The sequence below is a fragment of the Dermacentor albipictus genome, chromosome 1 (assembly GCF_038994185.2).
Source record: "Dermacentor albipictus isolate Rhodes 1998 colony chromosome 1, USDA_Dalb.pri_finalv2, whole genome shotgun sequence".
Classification (NCBI taxonomy): Eukaryota; Metazoa; Arthropoda; class Arachnida; order Ixodida; family Ixodidae; genus Dermacentor; species Dermacentor albipictus.
This window is the reverse complement of record NC_091821.1, coordinates 321,432,924-321,455,493: the sequence shown is the minus strand read 5'-3', so window position 1 is coordinate 321,455,493 and position 22,570 is coordinate 321,432,924. Positions and strand designations below refer to the sequence as shown.

The 22,570-nt window shown below is 50.0% G+C and overlaps 1 protein-coding gene across 7 annotated transcripts in view; it reads right to left on the bottom strand.

The window, feature by feature from the left end:
• Positions 1-22,570, bottom strand: part of HDAC4 (histone deacetylase 4) — a 337,065-nt gene that overhangs the window by 70,212 nt on the left and 244,283 nt on the right. The gene's annotated exons all lie outside the window — the stretch shown is intronic.

The window sequence follows — 22,570 nt, the reverse complement described above, 5'->3', positions numbered from 1 at the left end:
CTGACGGACTCCATGCAGGCGTGTATATATATAAACTGCCGAAACGGTAGAATCTGCATGGCAGCCGCCAAGATAACAAATAAAAACAATGGTCTTGGCGCAATCAAACTCATCCGGACACCAGGCCATACTGGCATCGGGGGAAATGAACTCGCCTGTACGTGGTCGCCACTGCGCACGCAACATACCAGTAGCGCCCCGACAGTGAAGCGAGCATCGAACCCGAACCGGTAAACTGGAGCCGATCGGCAATCCTTGGATATTACAAAAAGGCTCGAATCAAGTTCGCCTCGCCCCATCGGAAACTAAGCAAAGCGGAAAATATAGTCATTTGGAAGAGTCACTTGTAAACCAAAACTTACCCGCACCCAGCACAACGCGAGAGGGGTGGGAGGCCTTGCTCTACAGCTCGGAGGCGGCAGCGCGGAGGGGTGTCGCACACTCCAGGGAAGCCGCAGAAATCAAGCCAGCGGAGCCAAATTGCTCGTCCTATTTTCTACGATAAACGTTTTCTACTAAACCACAGCGTGATTATTCGCTCCGCCCAGTAGTTTACGCCACACATCTTCCATTCCACAGTCCAGTGGACGTATACGTACGGGCAGGTGATTTCCTTTTTCGTCGCTGATCAGGCCCCCAATCAAGCGTAATCAACAAAATATTTTATATACACCCTTATTCATTTTAGGGGTGTAAATTGTTTTACAGTGTGTGACGATCCGGAAAGCAAGTGGCCACCGTGATGCGAAGGCTGGCCCTGTTCGGAAATGGACAGAGAGAGGATCGTTCCCTCGCTCTGCAACTTCACATACAAGGCCTCGATAGTGCGATGAACTTAGTCCCTTTACCTCCTCCTGCCCACGCAGGTCGAGCCGATGTCCCTTTTGAATAAATTTGTCGTCTCTCTCATTCATAGAGTTTTTCACTATATTACCTAGAGGGAAATCTGGCGCCGCCATCTATGGGCGTTTTCTAACGGGCGCTGTGCCGTCATGGGAATGACGTGGGTATATATATACGAGGTTTGTGTTGGCTGGTGTTGTACGAAAATTCGCCTAAAACGTCCATATGGCGACACGGATAACGCATTTTTACAATGAAATCTTCATACAAGGTTTTCATTCACCCGTATTACATCTTTCAGTGAAGTTTACTCACCTGCAGTGCATAATCAAACGGAGAAAAGCAAGGGCAGAGGACAAACTGTTCCAAAGCGAGCGCCAATCTTGTCGTCTATTCTCCAAATTTAGAGGCCCACCGATAGTTTATTACGTTTCATATAATTTAGATGCCATCAGAAGTACTCATAATTGAACAAATCATGTCTTTGTGTAATCATAAACTTAAAACCCATTTTTACGTGCTGTTTTAGTAGGAACCGAGTCATTGTGACAGACGCAACGGTGCTACCCAGGCGCGTACGTCGTCAAGGCGTCCTGGCTCTCCGAAAACGATGCCAATCCGAAGTCACAATATACCGGCATTGCCACGCATACCACAGTGCAGCAGCACCAGATTTCCCTCTAGGTATTATGGCGAGAGACTCTACGCTCTCATTCTTTCCAGCGACGCTGCGCGATGATCTGGCGACGAATCTGCACGAAGAATAAGCCGACGCATGCACGGTGTACCACGCCGCCTTCGACGCGTTCCACAAAGTTCACGAAACACGAGTCTGCGCATGTCGATGGCCTACACACAGCCGAGTGGGAAACAGCGGGCGCCATTTACGTAGCTGCTGTTCCTGTCACATTTCCTCGCCTCTATTTCTAGTTCGCAAGGCCACGTTGACCTCGCATCGACTGGATGAATTATTGCTTGTCGAGCGAAAAAAAAAAATAATAATAAGAGGGAGCCGAATAAGTATACAACTGCAAAGGCCAATGAGTGCCGAGTCACGCGGGCTGGTTGTCAAGACACGAGCGTATAAAACACAAGGCTGTCGCAAGAGCGCTTCCAAGAAACGGCGCGAGCTAAACCTGTCGTCCGCGTTCCGCCGCTGCTGATCCATGGATGCTTTTCGGAGGACGCGACGCCGACAGATCAATAGACAAATCGTGCCTCATGACCTCGTACACGTGATCCTGGTGATCACTATGACATTCTCCTCGAGAAGGGGAGGCCACAAATAACCTGCTTGAACTAACCTTTACTACGTCTATTGCGGTCTATCATTTAATTTACATTCTCTCTCTTCATTGAAACATCGATCGCTATATCGCGAAGTTACCTACGCCTATCTGCGTTATGACTACGATATATTGTATATATATCTACCGAAAAACCGGCCGACGGACCCAGCAGCCACGCCAAACGCGGGAGCATAGGCTAAGAAAGATTCACTTTTAGGAAGACACGTATCCTTGGTCACGCGTCCAAACAGGAGCCGTAACTACCCAAATCTCGCTTTCCCTGACATCTGCATTAACAAACAAATGAGCTGACAAACAGAAAATCGCGAATTTGTTTTCCCTTTTTAGTTCACCTGTCTGTCTGAATTATCGCTCATTTAGCGCCAAGCTCGATTTCCTGTCGAGCTTGATCGAAATCGAAAAGACTTCCTCTTATACTATCTTTGAACATCTCGCCAAGTTTAGCGAGTAAGGAAGCTAATACAAGCCGACACATATACATAGGTCACTCCAGGTGGTACGAGTTCTGCTACGCAGTTTATAATGTTGTTCGCAAAATGAAATTTCCCGCTAAATACAAAAGAAAGCAGCACACACGGGTTCGACGGACGAGGTGTGCGTATCATATTCGAACACATAAAAAACAAGTATATATGCCCGCAATAAACTATACGGGACAGAATACTTGTACTTCTTCCGCAAGCACGACTGTCATAAAACGCGCGCCCCGGATGTTTTCTGCGGTCGCGAACGCCCTGCTGCCACGGCGCGGGTAAAAGCAACGGGACGCGTTGGGATCTGCGTGGCCGATCATACTGCACGCACACTCGACCTCCTTGCGTGGCTGAACTTCCCGATCCGCTGGGCGGGAAGCCAGCCGAGGAACAGCGGAGGGCGACAACCCGAGGGGGAGTCGTGTCGACGAGTACGGCGCGCGGCTCCTGTCGCCGTCGTAGGGTCGAGGCGAGAACCCCGCGGAGTCGCGCACGTGTGAACCGACGCGCCAGACCCGCCGGAATGTTGTTTGCCTCGGCCGCGTGCGCAGCCATAGCGCGCGCGCGTCACCCGCGCCCACTGCGTCAGCGTCGTTGGCGAGAAGAGCGCGCAAGTGGAACGAGGGTGGCACCGTTGGGGAAGAGGAACAATGCGAAATTATGCACTTCGTGGTATCTTTCATCGTTTTTCGTCATCGTAAGCTTGTTGTTCTCGTGAGTACAGATGCTCATCCGTAATTCATTCATTCATTCATTCATTCATCCTGCCCTTACTATAGTCATTTTCTGATGGCAGGTGAACGAGTGCTCACAAGTGAGGAGCTCGATGTTTAGAGAAGTAACTGCCAGGCACTGCATTTATCCAACGGCAGAAAGAAGAAATGGCTGACGTTCTCAAGGCTAGGCTACACGTACATGCTCACGAATGCCCACTAAACTACAAGTGAGACGGGTGGAGAACGCCTAACGTTGGATCGTAAATGCTTCAATTCACCAGCTAATCTAACAACGATATAAATCTAAGTTACACTGCAATACATCAAGATACGTTATTTTCAGGCTCGGTTAGTTATTTCATGCAACAAACAGTAGACAAAACATCCAACACTGTGTCTTGGCTGTAATATCATATGTCCCAATTGTAGTTTCCGTTAATCAAGCATGTGCGAGGGAGAACGGGGGTGGGGGGGGGGGGGGCGCTTACATGAAAGACACCCGCTTCTGGATCTCGTCTTTCACCGAAATCAGGCCATCCAGGCTTCGGTGCTGCTAAATATAGGGCACTGGGCTTCTTTGGAACTCTACACTAACGCCGGCACGTTTTTACCTCCATCATACTTTTTTCCCGCCTCCTCGGATCTTCGTTCCCCGTTGTCCCGCTTCTTTCTCCTCAACTTCCCCGAAACGCGCACTTCTTTTTCTTCATTTTTCCCGGGCGTAATCCCACGCGTCTCGAGCAGGTTCCCTCTTTCCAGATGCCGACAGGGGGCGCCTACGCCGGTTTCTAAATAAAGCCCCAGGATTCCTCCCACGGTTGCGTCAAGCTCGTCGACACATTATGCCCATTCTCGGAACTCGGACGAGTACCGGGAAAAAGAAAAAAAGAAAACGGCAGCGGAGGCCGCATTTCTCCCATGACCGGCTTTCCGACTATTTTTTTCATTATGGAAGCATTAGTATAGCGTTTCCTCCATTTGCGTTTGCTCGCCTATATAGTTTCGGTCGTAAGTCCTTCGCGGGAGGCTTTTCCGCATCGCGAGCGCCATGGTCACCGCTAAGAGCCCTGGCGCCATCTGGTAGAGGTGACTGCATTTCATGGCCACGACGGCGTCTTTGGATAGGCCTAACTAAAGCCCCTCCATCTACACGCCACCCACTTGGTCGGCGAAAACGCGTATGTGAGGGCTTCAGGCTTAACAGCATCGCATGCGACGAACGCTGCGGCTAGTTACTTTATCCTCGAAGTGGGATAGAAGTGCGAGAAAGCCTATCTCACTATTTGCTTCATCATATCTTTTTTTTTTTTTTCGAACTTTACCAAGACCAAGCCGAAAGGACGAATTCGAATCGAAACGTAACCCACAATATTCCCCTCTGCCTTCAGCACCCACGCATTTCGGACCTACTATATTAAAGCGCATGAGCAAGAACTCTGCGTACGTAATACTATATTTTAAAAAAATGCGGTTTTTTTACGACTTCCGTGCACAAAAGCCTTCTTGTGCGTATATGTGCCGTACGCCGGCGCCTCCATTTTATTTCGAGAGTTGCTTGTTCCCTCCTCCTGACAGTGGAAGTTATTGCGCAACAGTTGCCCGCACCGCACCGGCGACAAGCCGAGCCCGCCGCTTTATAAAGTATCCATTCGGCGTCGGTCCGCGCGAGAGGAAGCGACACAATGACGAGAAGCCACGCCGGTGTGGGAGGAGGGATACTTGGAAGCCGGCGCCCAGGTGTTGCCACCGTATGCGAGCGGCGTTTCCTTCTAAATATGGAGGCATGCACTTTCCTTAACAGCGGCAGCAGCAAGGCCGGGCGCCGCTTGGGTTGGGACCAGGAGAGAGAGAGAGAGAGAGAGAGAGAGAGAGAGAGAGAGAGAGAGAGAGACGTTTAATAAAAAGAAGGGCAGGCAAGTCGACCTGTGGTACAGTCGCGTTCAAAATGAGCCGCAACACGGTGCCCTCTGCTGAACGGCTTCCAAGAATACACGGCGGCGGTGACATACAAGAAATATATGTCGAATAAATACCGGCAACTGGAACGGTGTTTCAGTTCTCCCATCTTTATTTAGTATGTCACCGCCGCCGTGCAGTCTTGGAGCCCCTTCGACCCCGGGCACCGTGTTGCAGCTCATGTTGAACGCGAGTGCACATTCCTCCAGCCAGCCACTCTGTGCTGAGGGAAGCGGAAGAGGGAAAGGAAGAGGAATAAGATGGGACGACAGAGGGAACAATCCAAAACGTATGGCGGGCATGTCTACGCCCTAGACTCAAAGAACGCACTTTTTAAAATGTCAAGTAAGGCCTTTTATGGCCTGAAAGCTAGATTTACACTCATGCCAGGAGCCCGGCATAACGGCTACGAGGCTTTCGAAACTTCGAAAAAGAAGACACGATGCCCGACGATGCCTGAAAGTTCTGTGACATGGCTAAAGAGGAAACATTTTCTCAACAACTGCGCATGTTCTGTATCGGCGGGACATATACAAACGCTTCTTAAAGGACATGCAATGAATGTCGTCGTGAAAGTTCACAAATTTACGCAAATAACTGACGTCCACAACTTGCGACCGGTTTCGACAACGCGGAAAAGAAAGTAAGCTATTGTTTGACGACAGCTGCTTAAAGCGGGCTTCCTGGCGATACAATTCTGCAAACGCAATTTCGGTCTTAGAAAACAACAGATGTTTCAGTACGTTTAACAAATACATGGCCCGAAGCATTCAAAGTGCAATGAGAAAACTGGCAAGTTTCTCTGAAGCGTACCGATGGAAAAACAAAGAAAGAAAGAAAAAGGAAATTGCAGGCTCGGCGCCGCGTCTTTCGGCTACGATTTCACTGGTCTTTTCGATCCACTCATGGAGCAAGGAACGCACAGGAGAGGCCGAGGCTGTTGTGCCATTACCACAAGCCCGGATTCAGAATCTACAAGATGCAGAATTTATCATGGGAGCGCCCTTTGGACAAACCCGGGGCTGCGCCGGAAGGGACAGCGCCCTAATTCTCCCTTGACAAGTCAAGATGCTGAACTGTCAGGCAGCGGTGTCCTGTGGAGAAGCATCGGCGAGCTACATGTCCAAACGTGCAACCAAGTGCTAGACAGCCCGGCGCCGTACCTCCTTTTGCCTGGAGGTCACCGCGCGCGGCAACTTTAAACCGGGTGGCCAGCGCGGTCGCTGGTTGGACCTCTCGGACGACCGTCGACTGCTGGCTTTGTATTGGGACGTTTGAGTGACAATGGTTTCTCGGGGCATTATAAGCGCCGACGCCGCCGTCTAGAAAACCGGATCCACCGACCCACCGGGAGCTGAGTGCCGCTCTCGAGTGGAGTGAGATGTGTCACTCGTTGAGTCTCGCCGGACGTCGCCGTGCGGGAACAGTCGCGTTTGCTGTGAGCTCTCGGCCCCCGTGCCGATCCGATCTTGTCCTGTATAATGACCTGTATATAATGTATAAAATCCCTTTCGTTATTCTCACCGACGCCTGACTCGGAGTCTTCGCTACCAACGCTCTGTCACGAAACGGGTGACGAGCGCTACGAGACCACCTCAAAGTCGTAATAGTGGTGGCAGCGGTGCAAAGTCGTAACAAGGCTAAAGCCCAGGCCAGCGCGGAGGTGTTGGAGAAAGTGTGGCGGATGTCACGTGCTGTTTTTCGCAAAGGAGCACTGGGACTGGTACCCCGGAAGTCAACGTTACCATAGCAACTGCGCTCCTGAAGCTCTCGCTGCTGCCCTCGGCCTCTGAAAAGTGAGATTAGATTTTTAGGCTCGAGTCTTTTTCGCAGCACATTTTGTTAGCGGGACGAGCTGACTTTGGAGCGTGGTGTGTAAGCTTGAAAGTTTTGTTTAGGGTCTATGTGTGTGAGTGCCAGCCTGTGAGAGGGATACTCGAGTAATTACGGCGCGGTTATTCGTCGTCGTCTTCATCGTGCCACGCAAAAGCCTACGAGCGCGTCTGCTTCATCAAAACTGTTGCATAAGTTGCGTAGGCTTTGTACTGACGCGCGTCCGCAGCACACACTCCCGGCGGCTCGTAGCAATTCAAGTTTGAAGCACCCGCCCATTTGCTCCGGCGAGCTGATTGGAGGAGCAAAGGGAGATGGTACGCCAACATGGCTGCATTTTCGGCTTCAATAACGTGGCGTCGGACCCTTTCCTATGTTGTTTCTTTCCTCCACGGATCCACTTGTCAAAAAGGGCGCTACGTCCAACTTAAGGGGTACATTACCGTTTGACGCCGCTCCTTTAGCTGTGCCAGGGGTTTGCTTGGCACAGTGTGGCCATCTCCCACACACTCTGCGTAACACGGGAACTCCCCCTCCTTCGCAACACTTTTCCAATACGCGCTGTTTCATCGACGAAACATTGACGTTTTCTTCGCATGGGCGATGTTGCCAGTCGGGCCGGGTATTTACCGCCACATCTCTATACACAAGGTAACACCGGTGGAACTTTCCAAAGACCACATTCACGCCACCATTGGTGGATGCTAATGTTACAATCCAGCAGCAAAGCAGCGCGGCGAGCGGAGGACGACAGCGCGCCAAATTCCGGGAACGCGAGGCTTCTCTCAACAGCGATCCGTTTCACCTCTAAAAATACGTACACAACCATCGTCTCGACGTCACCGGTTGTGAACTGCGCAAAAGAAAAACGGCGCTGCACGAGCGACGCAGCAGGTTCCGGCTAATGAGTTGCACAAGCGAACAAAACAGAAACAGTTCCAGGAGGGGGAAGGAAAAAAAAAGAAGGAGCTGCGGCGCAGGTAAGAGCTCACGAGGTGGGGAGTGTGGCGCTACGCGAACACTTTCATACTAAAGACGCTGTATATATTTCCGACCGGTGCGACGACTTTATTCTGTTCGAGCGCGCAGGCGTTCTTGTATGCGTGGATGCGCGGAGATTCGCAAGAGAGCGCCGTATATAAACGAGAGAAGTAAAAATATAACGCGCGCACCTTTAAAAATAGCGCGAGCGCTCTCTCAGAGACGGTCGAGTTTGTCTTAAAGGCAGCCACAAACAACAAGATAAGGACGCGTCTTTCACACACAAACGCACAATGTATCCTCAACTGCGTCTCGCAACCTGCTCTCCGGCTCATTAGGCACGCAGGCCACTTGTATTCACATGCATTCGCGCCTAACAGCAGCACGACCGCAGCTGAGGAGGAAACAAACAACAAGCAAACGGAGTTGACTGATAAGGCGAGCGAACAAAATTAGAAAATCCAGCTTGAATGGCGACGCGAACCTCGATCCCGTAAAAAAGATAGCGCGCACATAACAGGTCCACAACGCGCGCGCAAGGAGAAAAAAAGCAAGCCCGCGGTTTCACCATTTTGTGTAATGTCGACGTTCATTCTAAAAGGAGACATATCGTCATATAGGCTGCGTGAAATTTGTAATATTTCGCTGGACTGCAGGTGTTCGAGGTGCGTGTTATGCTCTCAAGTTTCTGCCAATACCAATTTACGAAGTGGGACCTGTCTATTCCTGATGCAGCGACAGTCAAACGTTGGTGGTTTTCCCTGCTCTCCTTGCAGTCGGAAATGCCACACACACACACACACACACACACACACACACACACACACACACACACACACACACACACAAACACAATATATATATATATATATATATATATATATATATATATATATATATATATATATATATATATATATATATATATATATATATATATTGTAATGTATTCATTCAATTCAAAGCCGCAGGTTGTTTTCCTTTTGAGGCGAGACACCCCGTGGCCCGTGAAGGTCAGAGTCTACCGAGAAAGCACGGTGTGCGAGGTCGTACCCGAGGACGCTGCGCGCGACAACAAACATATACAGCGCCCGTTTGTTGTGTTGCGCGCGTTCCCTCCGGCAGTCCCGCGGAATCGGGTCACAGCGCGGCCGTCACAACGGCGCCCCCCGCGTCGTGCACGCGGTGGTCGCGGCATTGGACGACACGACGCGCGAAGGCGAACCGCTTTCCTTCCCCCCCCAAGACCGCGTGCACTACACGAGCACGTGCACACGCGGCATCGGAAACGGGGCGGACACAGAGCGGGGTCGGCCGTCCACGTCGAGGCGCCCAGTGTGGAGCCGAATGGCGCCAGGTGGGAAAGCGAGTGCGTGTACGCGACCGGGGCGCGTCCAAGTACAAACAGGCGAGTACGCACGGCCTCGGGCGGCTGCGCTGACGCATCGGGCGAAGGCTCGCGCGGGCACGGGCGATCCTGATGCGGAATGGAACGCGTACAAGGCCGCTGTCCGCGAAGCAAGGATGCGGTCCTGCTTCGTATATCCCAAACTGCGTGCCCCTGTTTAAGTCCGTAAGAGGCTGTTTTATAAATATAGCGGCAGATCAACCTGCTGCGGTGGGTCCACGGCTGTGGCGTTGCTGAGCTCTATAGCTGCTCAGCAAGAGCTCGCGAGTTCCGATTCCCAGCCGAGGCGGGTGCATTTCGATGGGGGTGGAATAAAAGGGACAAAAACGCTGGTACTTAGTTTTAGGCGCACTTTAAACAACCTCAGGCAGCTAAAATTAATTCGGAGCATACCACTAAACCATCTCCCATGGTCTGTGTGTCGCTTTGGAACGAATATAGAGTGCGGGGAAGAAAAATAATACTATAGCGAAAATGCTACCTTGTAATTACAACAAAGAATCACTTTAAAGGTGTCAACGACAGGAAGGAAAAGGCACGAAAAGGTGACGAAAGTACGTCGATTATATGCGCCACCCGCCTGTCATTCGTCGGCTGCAAGGCGCAGCTTGCGTCTGAGCCCATCGCGCGAGAACGATGGGTCGCACCGCATTTTACCAAATGCCCGAACGCGAAAGGCTGCGACAGCGCGTCTAATTGGGCTTTCTGTACGGGTCGCACAAAGTGGGAATTCGCACACACGTACGTATACTTGTCCACCGGCTCGCTTTCTTTCTTTTTTAACAACCCAGCATTCAGGTGAGCACGTACGGCAATGCAGGCGCCTGCCAACACGGACGATTCAGAGGCGAGCTATTAGCGCCGTATCGACAAGTCCGATCGTGAGAGACCTTGCCTGCGGACTACGCGCTGCCCCGGCGTCCCCGTCGCCGCTATTCGCACAGACATGGCACAAAGAAAAGAACACGCGAAGCAATGGAGGACGGAGAGAGAGAGGCGAATTAAACACAGCTCGAGAGATAGTGAAAGAAAAGGGGCGGTCGAATTGACCAAGGGGGCGACCCTCTACGGGGACGGGCGGTTTAGTGTACACACACACACCGGCAGGGAAATGGAGATCACACCGGGCCGTTATTAATTGCGAGAGAGACCGCGGCCTTGCCCGCAGGGACGGTAAACACCGCTCGACACTCGCGGCGGCGTCCGGGAGGAGGAACCCCGGAGCGAAGATTCTCATCGCGGACTTGCTCTCGCGCGAAGCATGCGCATTAGAAACGAAGGGAGGGGGGTGAGGTACTGTGTACGCAAATGCGGGTTATCCGCAGCAGGCCGCGGTCGCTCCGTTCGCCGTGAAAGCGGCAGGGAAATTGGCGTTGTCACCGCGGTGGGGTGGCGAGGGAGGTCGTCCGATTTGTCCGCAAATATAGTACCCGACTTTGCAGTTATAGGCGCCATTTCCCAAATGGCTAATTTATTAATTCATTTATTCGCGTTTCTGCTGCGCCGTGAAGGCACGATTGCAGGGGAGATACAGACATACAACTTTCAAAGATAATCATAAAGCATGCGGCATGGGCTCAACTTCTGGTTTAAAAAGAAAGGATCGTCCAATGTGAAATCACATCAGTCAATGTAAGGAAATAAGAAAAGCGACATACGAAGAGCGGGTAACAGTAGCTAATCGCATTACGTACATCAGACTCCCTACAATAGTGCTCGAAACTTTACTTCGGACTGGCATTCTATTACAGAGTGAGGCAGCTTGTTCCACTCATTGATGGCATGTGGAAAAAAAAAGCATTTGAAGACATCAATACGACACTTCATTTCACAGATTTTCCATCCATGCTCGCATCTTCTTGATACAAAATGTTATGGGAGCAAATATATCGTAGATTTAATGGCAGTTTTATTGAAGTAAATCCCGTAGAGAAGTTCTAGCTTAACTCGCAAACGGCGCTTTTCCAGTGAGGCCCAGTTCAACTCCTGCTTGATGCAGCTACTATGGACATTAAAACAGTATTTCTTTGTGACAAATCGCGCTGCACGATTCTGAATACGCTCCAGCATAGCACAATGGGTTCCGACTTGAGGGTCCCAGACTGCGCAGGCATACTCCATAATAGGTCTGATGTTCGTGAAATACAAAATTTCCTTAACCTTCTGACAAGCATCTCTGAAGTTACTCTTTCTAGAGTGCAACATTCTTGCTGCCTTTGTGCGTACTTTACGTACATACATCTCCCGCAGGTAATATCGTGTAAGATAGGTGTCTATCTGTCTACCGTTGCCTGTCGCGCTCAGGATTCTGTATGTCCTGGGCTTTTTTACTGTTGCACACACACACACACACAAAAGGAAAGAAACCGCAGATTATTATATTTCTATTTTCCTATTTTTCCTACATATAGCGCGGAGAAACCACGGACACACAATATATAAGAGTAGCACAAGTTCTTGGAGATCTCTTCAGTGTTCGCGGTTTCGGCGCACAGAGTAAGCTTGGTCACGGAATACCAACAAATATAGCCCGATCTATCACGTTATTTAGCCATAAGGACTGACAAGACTTCTTGATTACACAATCATTTCTATTTGGCAATTTATCAAGACCCGCAAGAGACCCGATACCAAAAGGCCCATTTCCCACTCAGTCATTCCGAAGCGGGCAGTAATATATAAACATACAACAGTGCCGAAGTGGAGAGAGAAGTGATGCCTTCAAAAGCGACAGCGCAGAAAGTACTAGTTGGCGGAATACACCGGCAAAAGTAACCACATCGCCGTTACTGGAACTGGCGTGCTTTCGAGGTCCTTACAGTATCTGCCTTCTGCATTCGGGTGTTCCCATAACAATGAGAAAATCGGATGGCGGGCGATATAAATGTCCGCCAGCGGGCCCCGTATTCAATGTTGACAGATCAGCTACTCGTAGGTGAGCTCTAATGCGCGTTCGAGCGATAACTCCGGGCTGAGCATGGAAATGCGGTCCCTGACCAAGCGTTAAGACGTCTCGAAATTCGAAAAAATTATCACTGACATCAGTTTCGATACTTCATTACAATAAAGTCCGTGGCCAGATGAAGGCTTGAAACGTTTACCTATACTTACTAGTTCGGGAAAAAAAATCCGCAGGGGGGGGGGGGGGAGGCGAGGACATACAGGCGCTATACTACGCGTGATCAGCAAGTAAGCGAAAGGCAACGAAAAAGCAAAATGTGCGCAAAGTAAGCACCGAGTGTACGTCTAAACCTTGAGCGTTCGGGGAGGCCAGATATTTTCAGTGTGTGTTTACATGTGTATACATATCGCAGCGCGATACATAAGTTCCTTCCGCTCCCTCCCGCGTGTCGCACTCTCGCTATGCCGACGCCTCGAGTGCCGCGCGAGCGCCGGTCGAGGCATGCGAGCGCGCGGCCAACACCGAACGGCGGCGAGGGGAGCGCAGAAATAAAGAGAGAACGCGACCGGCGCGGCCAAATTCGAAACGAAGGTCGCAACACGCGCACGGCCCAGACCAATCAATCAGCCACAACCCAATTCGGAAATGGAGCGCGAATCGCACTCGAAGGAGGGTCGGGATGGAGAACGAGAGACAAGAGAGTAGGCAGGCAGCCAGGCCAGAAACTGCCGCAGTAGGCAACAATGAGAGCCGTTATAATAAATGGAGAAGGCCACCGTGCGCCTTGCACTGTCTCCGGCGCACGCGTGCACCAATGGAAGCACGCATCAAGCACGTGACGGACGCGTGGCGCGAGAATCTGCATAGGAAAGGCACGGATAAAAGAAAGAAAGAAGATCGCTGCAAGGAGGAAGGCAAGAGGAAGGGATCGCTCCCTCTGGCATGCAACGTCGCCGCCCCATTCTCCTCTGGGTCGGGTCTCTCGCGTGTACACTGTGTGCTCTCACCGGCTCATTGACGATCCTCGACGCAAGGAAAGGGTCTTCGTACTCGTTTCGCTCTCTCTCATTTTTTGTTGTCGTCTTCGTCGCCATTGCGAAAGAGCAGCAGGATGGATGGCGGCTTCAAGGTCGCCCCCTCCCTGCTTTCCTCTCTCCTTCCCGGACTTGGTAATGAGAGAGGAGGAGGAGGAGGGAACGAGCGGCTTGAGAAAGAAGCGGGTAAGGAGGCCCACCAGACGGGACACCGCCGCATCACCGATGAGGCGCGCGCAATATCACCCAGAGCTGAAAGACATCCGCGCCCCGGTTACTATATTCGAAGAAACAACGGCAAGGAAGCAACAGGTTGGCTGCCCTTTGCACAATCAAGACCTCCGCGGTCGCCACGAGAAATACTAGCGGTGAGAGAAAGAGGAAGAAGAACGAAACGAGCAGCCGTCGATGGATGCGAATCAGCGCGGCTCGGCTTCGCGGTGATGAGTAATCAGGGTGATGAGCAAAGCGAGCTCGACAGGTGATGCAATCGTTAAGCCAGCTTTCCTGAACGAAAGTAATGACGTCCGTGCAACGGTCTCTAGCGCTTACCTTCTTACTTCGTGGAATATATATGTCACCGTGTTTGACGTCACACGCATCTGTCAAACGTCGACATCGCACTCCACCTGAATGATGACTCTTACTATTTGAAGCAGGGTGAAAGTGCAGCGCAGAGCAGTCAATCTGACGAGCAAGAAGAAAAGAAACTACGACAACGAATTATTGTTCTTTCCTTTTCGCCGCCGATAAAGCATTGCAGCGAGTACAACCGAAGCGCCGCGCCTGGCAGTCGTGGCCATATGCTCCCCTTCGGCCCCTCCCTTTCTTTTCTGATTTCTGACTGACAACGCCCGTCAGGACGTCGCGTATTTATCGTAAGCCTCGACAGCTTTCGATGTTTCGTGACGCAGTGTGCCATCAACGCCGCACGTTGATGATAATTATTTCACCATGAAAGAGCCTCGCGATATGCACCGCATACAGTGAATGAACCGATAGGAGTGCGGGTGTGCCAAATCGGGGGCTGTGACGGTGGTTAAAGAGAGGCGAACACTAAAACGCGCGGCGATAGTGACAACCCGGGTGTAGCAGCTGCGACGAGCCTGGGAAATTGTTCGTGTTCGCAGAGTTACGTATACGGTGAAAGAAACCCCTGCGCGGTAAGTGTTCGTCAAAAATGGCTTCTCCGCATCAAGAATCCTTGTGCGGGTAAGCCCACTTAAGTGGCTCCACGTGTGCATGCAACAGCCTGCATATCGGAAATAGTTTCAACCACGCCATGAAACCTCGCAGAAAAGCTCGGCCCCTGACCATCCAGTAATTGTTTTCCCCTCCGGCAAAATGGGGCAGGAAACGAGAGAGGACCGTTCTACCATACGGTTGATACAAGAAACCTCACTAAAGAGTTCTAGCGCTACTTTACATATCGACATTTTCTGTATCACGTGTCATCATCTGCGTCACACCTACTCCATTTTGCAAGAAGAAAAGATTTACTGCAGGTAACATGACATCGTTAAAACTATCTATTAACGCGTGCGTTACCAATAATATCATGACCGTATTAAGTACTGTTATAGGTTAAAAAAAATCTAATACCTGTATACACAAAGACGCACCAGTCGAAAAAGGGCCTGAGTCCTGTCAATTCTGAGACTAGTTGTCAGCCAACGGAACTGTCGGGTCAGGACCTGAACGCGCGAAAATGATCTGAGCAAGCCTCGCAGTCCAGCGCATGCGATGCGCGCGCCGCACGCCGAAGGCTGGTGAAGGCTCCATCGCACTGTGCACAGAGCGCGTCGCATGTGACGAGAGAGAGAGAGGAAGAAAAATAACCTATAAGGTAGTAATAGCTCAGTTACCGGTTAGGACACATGCATAAATGGACACTAAATTAAGAGCCACATCCACTTTACATGCTGGCAGGGCTTTATTTTAGGGATATAACTGCATTTTCCCAGCGAAATAAAGAATCTGTAAACACAAAGTTTACTCACCAAGAGCGCTGTTTCTGCCTTCAACCATTTTGCTTCTAACATTCAACAGCGCGCGCCGCCTGTTTTAATGCGATGTGGCATAGAGAAACACTGACGTCGCAGTCCCATAACCTTTACCTTCAGCACAAACAATCGCTGATGCTAATCGGAAAGCGGGAAGGTGTCGCGAAGTTAATTGTGGAGCGGCCATCTCACAGTCAAAGAAAAAAAAAAGAAAGAAAGAAAACAAGTCAGATGCACATTATGGAATATTAAATTCGTGGATTCTAAAAAAAGAAAAAAAAGGAAATAAAGGTCGCCTACACGAAGCAGTACATATGTTAAGCCACATGTGTAGGGTCGGAGCCGGCGGTAACGTCTCGGAAATATAACTTCTATTTTTGGGCCTCCGGCTCAGCGAGTGATCGAAGAATCGCGCTTTTGCAATATCGAGGTCGTCAATAGATGACGCATGCGACCTGGCGCGTAAATTGCAATCGCTAGCGCGCCCTTCGTCCTTGTCTGTATATTTCTGAGAATGTTCAAATTGCTACACACGTGCGTGCTGTTCGCATAATTCGTTGGCCGAGACTTTCTCTCGCACCATATTCTTCGCATCATACTTGTTATGCTATGTTCACACTACAATCGTAACGCGCGTAACAGCTCTTTTGGCGTATCGAACGTAACGGCTGTAAAAAACGTTACGGCAGTTAAGCCGGCACCTTTGTTCACATTTACTGCTGCTTAAATTACGGCTTTTACAACAGGCCAATCAAATTTGGAGCTGCAGAATCGACGTCACCAGCGGTCCAATATGGCTCCTGCCAACATGCGAGCGCTGGCCGAGATCGAAGAAATTCACGCTCAAAACAAACTTATAGTCATGTATTCAATCGCCCAAAGACGACGAAGGCGACGCAGAAGGGTTTGGGTGCGGCAAGTATTTCTCGACAGGGCCGTGGACGGCGATTTTCACAACCTTTTCGCCAAGCTCCGAGTTGGTTACGCTGCGATGTTTCATAACATCATGCGCATGTCGGCCCAGCAGTTCCGCTTCCTTGAAAACCTAATGAGACCACTCATCGAAGTTCGGAGCAGGCATCTGCGGCCATCGATTTCCTTGGCGGATAAACCAGATGAACTGAAAACAGTCTCGCAAGGCGCACTGCAAAAATTTTCACGAACACAGCCAATCGTGCGCACGGAATGGCGGAATGGCACTTCCCGCGCCCGGAGCTGTCTGCAGACGGGAGGACGGAAGTGTCGACACCGGTTGTTGAAAGCCGAAAGCTTATCGGTCATTGGCTGTGTCGCAACGGTCGTAACATAACAGTCGTAAATGTTGCCGACCCTTTAACACTCTCACCCACGATTTTTGCGAGAATTGCGCACGTTGGCACCTTTACGTTCGCAGTCTGAACTAGACGCATACGCTTGTTGCGCTTCCGCTTACGTATGTTACGAAAAATCGGCGCCTTACGAACGTAGTCTGAACATAGCATTACACGCTCGTTTCGTTACGTGTGTCAACCTTCTTTACGCTCGGTGGTCGACATACTCGCCCCTTCCCCTCTTCTGCTTTCGTCCTCCCCGTTCCTTCGTGCTTAAACACGGACATCTTCGATCGTATTACTAGAATTAGCGAGGTGGCAATATTGCAAGTCAGCGCTCCTTTCATCAGAAAGCTTTAATAATGACCTGAACAAGCAGCGACCATACTAGCGACGTCATGATCGATTGGATAATAGAGATTTATAGCTGCAGCGAGCTAGTGGGCCAGCGTAGACACCGCTGCGCACGTTGTACCGCGCATGCGCACCAGCGTCTACGCTGGGCCCGCTGGCTCGCTGGGCTATATAACTCTCTAATGTACCCAGTCCTTTACAAAGCAATCCATTTTCGATTTTCGTCGCAGGTTCCGGCAGCGCTCCGTTCTCATTATCGCCGGCGTCGGCCGGCCGTGGACGGCGGATGGTAAGACAGGAATAGAATCGAGCGAAAGGAATCGCTACATTATAACAGCTCCGCTTCGCCTATAGCGGAGTCGCACGGGCTTCCCAACTGCTGGACATGTACGAAGCGACAGGTGCCATTCCTAAGCCGCTGTTATACCTGTGCAAGCAAGCGATCGCTGGGTGGTTGCTAGACGGGCGCGGACGAATCCGTTGCCGCAGGCAGAAACCGTGACTGTGGCGTTCAAGGCAACACGAGAAAGGAACCACCCTCATCTGGTACGTTTCCACACGGCGCCCTGCCCAAGATGTGACCGCGAACCTATTGATTTTGGCTACGACCGACGTATTCAGTATGACGCGAGCTCACTTTGTATGGCTAGCGCGTTCGCGAAGCGACCATGTGCCCCTTGCAACGACAACAGGCGGCCAAGACTGTATGCACGAAGGCCGGCGAGCCAAAGATGCTCCGCACTAATGAGCACGCGCGTGTTTACTTTTGACAGTGGTTGAACTGGAAACTCGATCGCCGATCTCGGAAGCCGCATCATCGCTGCGCCCACACTCGGCGCGGCCTGAATGTCTCCACAGTTAAGCGCTCCCTGCATGCGCTTTTGGATTACGGCCTCCGTGCCCGTTTACTTCTGCTGTGGGTTGAGGTGCGCATAATTTCATCGCTCTTGCTCTCTATGTATGTGACCCGCAAGCAACCGGCCGTATCTACTTTTGCGTCATATGTGGCACAACGGCGACGGATGCGCGCGCCGCAGCCGTTTCCCTGCAGCATGCGAGCGTCACATCGCGACGCGGCCAACGACGGCAGCGCTTCAGACATATATGACATAAAAATAATCTCGCTTTCTTTTCTGTCCGTTTAATTTCGAACTGCCGGAGGCGCGCACTCCCAGTGCACGGTGAGAAAATAAACTTTCCAAGCAGGGAGCGCGCGTGTAACGTGTGTATGCGCGGCTAAGGAAAGGCTAAAAATACGACACCGAGTGCGTTCCCGGGCACATGCCGATCCCGAAATAAACGGCGCGGTGTGTGCGTGCGTGTGTGCACGCGGGTGGAGGCTCTATAGGCGCACGCACACCCCGTCCACGCACGCGCGGGAGGAGCGACGCGAACAAAGGACGCAAGAACGGCCTCCGAGGATTACCGCATCCGATGGGAGGCTGTCAGCTACAGCGCGTGCGCAGGATACGCGGATATTCCTAGCCTAGCCCGCAACGTTATCATGGCGTGTAGTGAAGTGCAAGTGGAAAGTTTTCGGCACTGCAGCATTAACTCGTGCGGATATTCCGGTAATCTGCTGTCACCTATAGCGATTGTTCAGTGGTTATGACGTTCTGAATGAATGAATGAATGAATGAATGAATGAATGAATGAATGAATGAATGAATGAATGAATGAATGAATGAATGAATGAATGAATGGGAGATGCAAGTAGGAGACTTGGCAAATTATATTATGAAAGCATTCGATAAAGGAGACGGGAGAGGGTGAGAAAGGTCTGCGTGAGCCCGATGTCGCGGGTCCGGTTGCAGACGCGGCGGCCGTAATCCGACGGACGACGAGTCTCTGAATGCCCCACACTCTTTTAAACAAACGTGCACCCTTTGGGCCGAGTGTTGCCGCACAACGATAATCGTCATCTGTCTTGCTTGCGTTTCCTTTCTTGAAAGCGCTGCGCTCGCTGCTTTCCTGTCGAGAATGCTCTGCCGTGGTGAGAACGCGTATGTCGTTCGTGACTTGGAAGTACCGGGCTCGCAGCGTTAAACAAAGGAAATGCGGACAAGACAGATGACGATTATCGTTGTGTGGCAAGATACGACCAAAAGGGTGTAATTCTGCTTAAGAGTGCATATATGGGTTGCGTTGGAAGCCTCTTCGAAGGCGTCCACCATTCCAAAAAGAGAGGGGCTGAGAAGAAGCATGCAGAGAGATCAACTCGAGGGATTTAACTTCAACATTTCGACTACTTTAGGGTGAGAAGGGTGGCCGAAGTGGTCCTAGTAACACAAATATCGATTTTTGTACACATCATTCTGCAAGCCTTTAATTCCATACTATGGGCTCTTGAACAGAAGTACGAAGAACAGAAAAGAAGAACGCTGGGGATCTCTGCTTGGGGTGCACTGAATGTGCTAGTCTATAACGCGTCTTCCAAAGCATTCCATGCCTGGCTCCTCGTCCGCCATCTAGATGTTTCTTCACCGTCCGGGTCGCGTCCGAGGGGCGCGGTTGTGTATACCGCCGCAGCACCGCGCGCTGGAGCTGCGACTTCCCCCGAGCCTCGCGCACGGACGGGCGGGCATAAACAGGCCTATAGCTCACCATCCGCCTCAACGGCCGATAGATGTATACGGCGAGTTTCGCACTCTCCGCGCACGGGAACTTGTAGCCGCACGCTGTCAAGCCTTGCGCGCGCTGCGAGGATTGCGATGTACGGCCGTTCACGAGACTCGCGTGTATGCGTCGCGAGTGCAAGGCAAGCGCGGCTTGTTTACCTTCCCAAGCACGCGCGCAAGGCAGCGCGGCAGAGGCGTCGTTGGCAAAGAAAGTGCTTCGCTTCAGCATGCTGCTATATCATCATCCTATATGCATGCAAGAACGCGTGCGCGCACGCCGCATTAAACACAATATACGATCAGCTAGGAACGTGCAGAGGTAACAGTAACGCCGGTGCCAACCTGCTTGTGACACGGCTTCCTAGAAAGGCCGGACGCGTATAACACGTTATACGCGGGTTCTTCAATGCGCTCACGTTATATATATATATATATATATATATATATATATATATATATATATATATATATATATATATATATATATATATATATATATATATATATATATATATATATATATATATATATATATATATATCCTCTTTTTTTCCCTCTGCAGCGCACGTATACTGTTGCTGTTCCAAATCAGCCGTTATTAAATCCCTGTTCAATGCATATATGTGAACTACTGTCTATGGGCGTCCTACTGGCTTTCGTCAGGAGGATGTCCATATACGTTATGAAGATATGATAGGAAAATGGCGACAACCTATCTACAGTCACCATGCGGTCGAGTGCATAAGTCTACTTTCTATATAATGCCAGCATCCCGCGCGGCGAGACCAGTAATATCAGATGTCCTTGGTCGAACCAACTCGCAGCTATATAAAAGGGAGGAGCTCGTTAATTAGCGCTTCAAGTACCTAAAACAAACGGGCCTTATCAGGTATTAGCCCCGAGAACGAACACGAGCGACGCTGCGAGCGCCGCTCGCGTGACGTCAGGGCACGGACTCGTGCCTGTCGTCTGCTACAGTTCGGGCGTTGTCCGGGCGATTTCTGCGGTGTTTTCGTTTGTTCGCCCTCGTTCTCTCTGCTTGTATACTTATGGTGGTCGTCTCAAACATATTTTTACGACGTCTTCCTTTGCGAACATTTATTCAAAGAGCTAATTTCTTAGACAACAATGCAGCTCTCGAAGGCAACGCTACATTGCCAGCCGAAGCAACGCAGACCAGCCCATTGCGGGTTTTTCATACGCGCATAGACAATTGCAAACGCATAGCCTATAGGAATCCAGTTATGATACCATACCTGCCGCCCTGGAACAAGTATGTCACAAAGTTGGCTATATATGACTTCTACAGCAGTCACGTTGATTTTATTCCGCTAAAACAGGTTTGCTCACGACGAGTAGTTCATGGTATAATATCGAATTTTTGCATTTCCTCACAGAAACGCTCGGCAGTAGCACGGGGACTAAACTAATACTGGAGCTTCGATTCTACACGCCTCACTTGCTTCTTTAACTGCTTGTCAACATCAGCGGTTCTTCACGTGTTCATTTTTTTAAGCGGCGGAAACTTGAAGTAAAGTTAATGAAGGCTTACAGCTATTTACAGAGTATAAATAGGAATGTACCAATATATATTCCCTTTTCCGTGCTACACGTTCAACTCACCTCTTTAGAGCGCGTTTGTTAATGAATAATAATGTATGTTATGTTCCTCTTTTTTTGTCTATGTTACCTAGTGTATATCATTTATTTATTTCAATGCCGCAGTGTGTTTTGCATTGTTATTGTGAAAATATTTCACTGTTCTTTCATATATCGTATAACTGCAATGTTTTATGGCCACTATATAAATGTAATTTATATGGCGCTTGATGTGTTACCCCATGCAGCCATATTGTACCTAAGAGGGTGAGGTTACCTCAAGCCTCGTCTGTGCGACTTTTTTCCCTCATCCACCTCCACTTACCAGTCCTCTGTACATGTGTGTGTGTAAATGGAAATTATTAAATCAAATCAAACTCACTTGAGAAATTTACTGGTGCTTGCTGCTCGAGGAATATACATGACGAATCTGTTTGGCGAACTGACACAGGCTGCTCGGCCCAATTTTTTTAGTGAAGTATGCCTGCTGGACCGCATCGCTGCAGCCAGAAAGAAGTCGAAGCGTCAATGATTAGTAGTATGGGACATATTGAAGATATCGAAATTCCCCCGGTGGAGGGTCAGAAATCAAGTGAAAGTATATGCAAGGCTTGTGGTGCTTTCTTTATGAATGTTTGCGATTGGATTGGAGCAAACTTAATTTGCCTGCAAGGTTCTCTTTTATGTACCGACGAAGCGAATAGTTATCCGTTTGTATAATTGAATAACGCTGGATCGAGACATGGTGAGACAGAAGGTGCTTGAATTTTCCTTTTGTATACAGGAAATCTAAGCTGCGGTGTAGTAGCTCGAGAATACTTTAGCCATTCCAGTTGGCGCTGTAAAAAACATGCTTTATGGTTTTAATTCGAAGTTGTAGTGAACTGATGGGTTTCGCGAACATAGCGTGCCTCGCCATACGGACAGTCGATTGCTACCGTTACATGATCAGGGGTGAGCCATATTGTCGATAAAGGCTACTGAGGGCCACTATGAAACATTTCATCACTTTCAATTGAGTGGCTCTCGATCTTAACAACGAAACTTTTCTCTCAGATGATTGCTACTATGGTGTTTGTGAATTAACTATGTAAATACTCTACATGACGCGCCGTCGTGTTAGCAGCCATGAGCAATTCGTTTTTCTGGAGGCCTGTTTCAGAGGGGGATGAAAGTAGCAGCAAACTTTTTCATAAGAAATGCGCGCCTAACTATTTTTTTACGCATTAA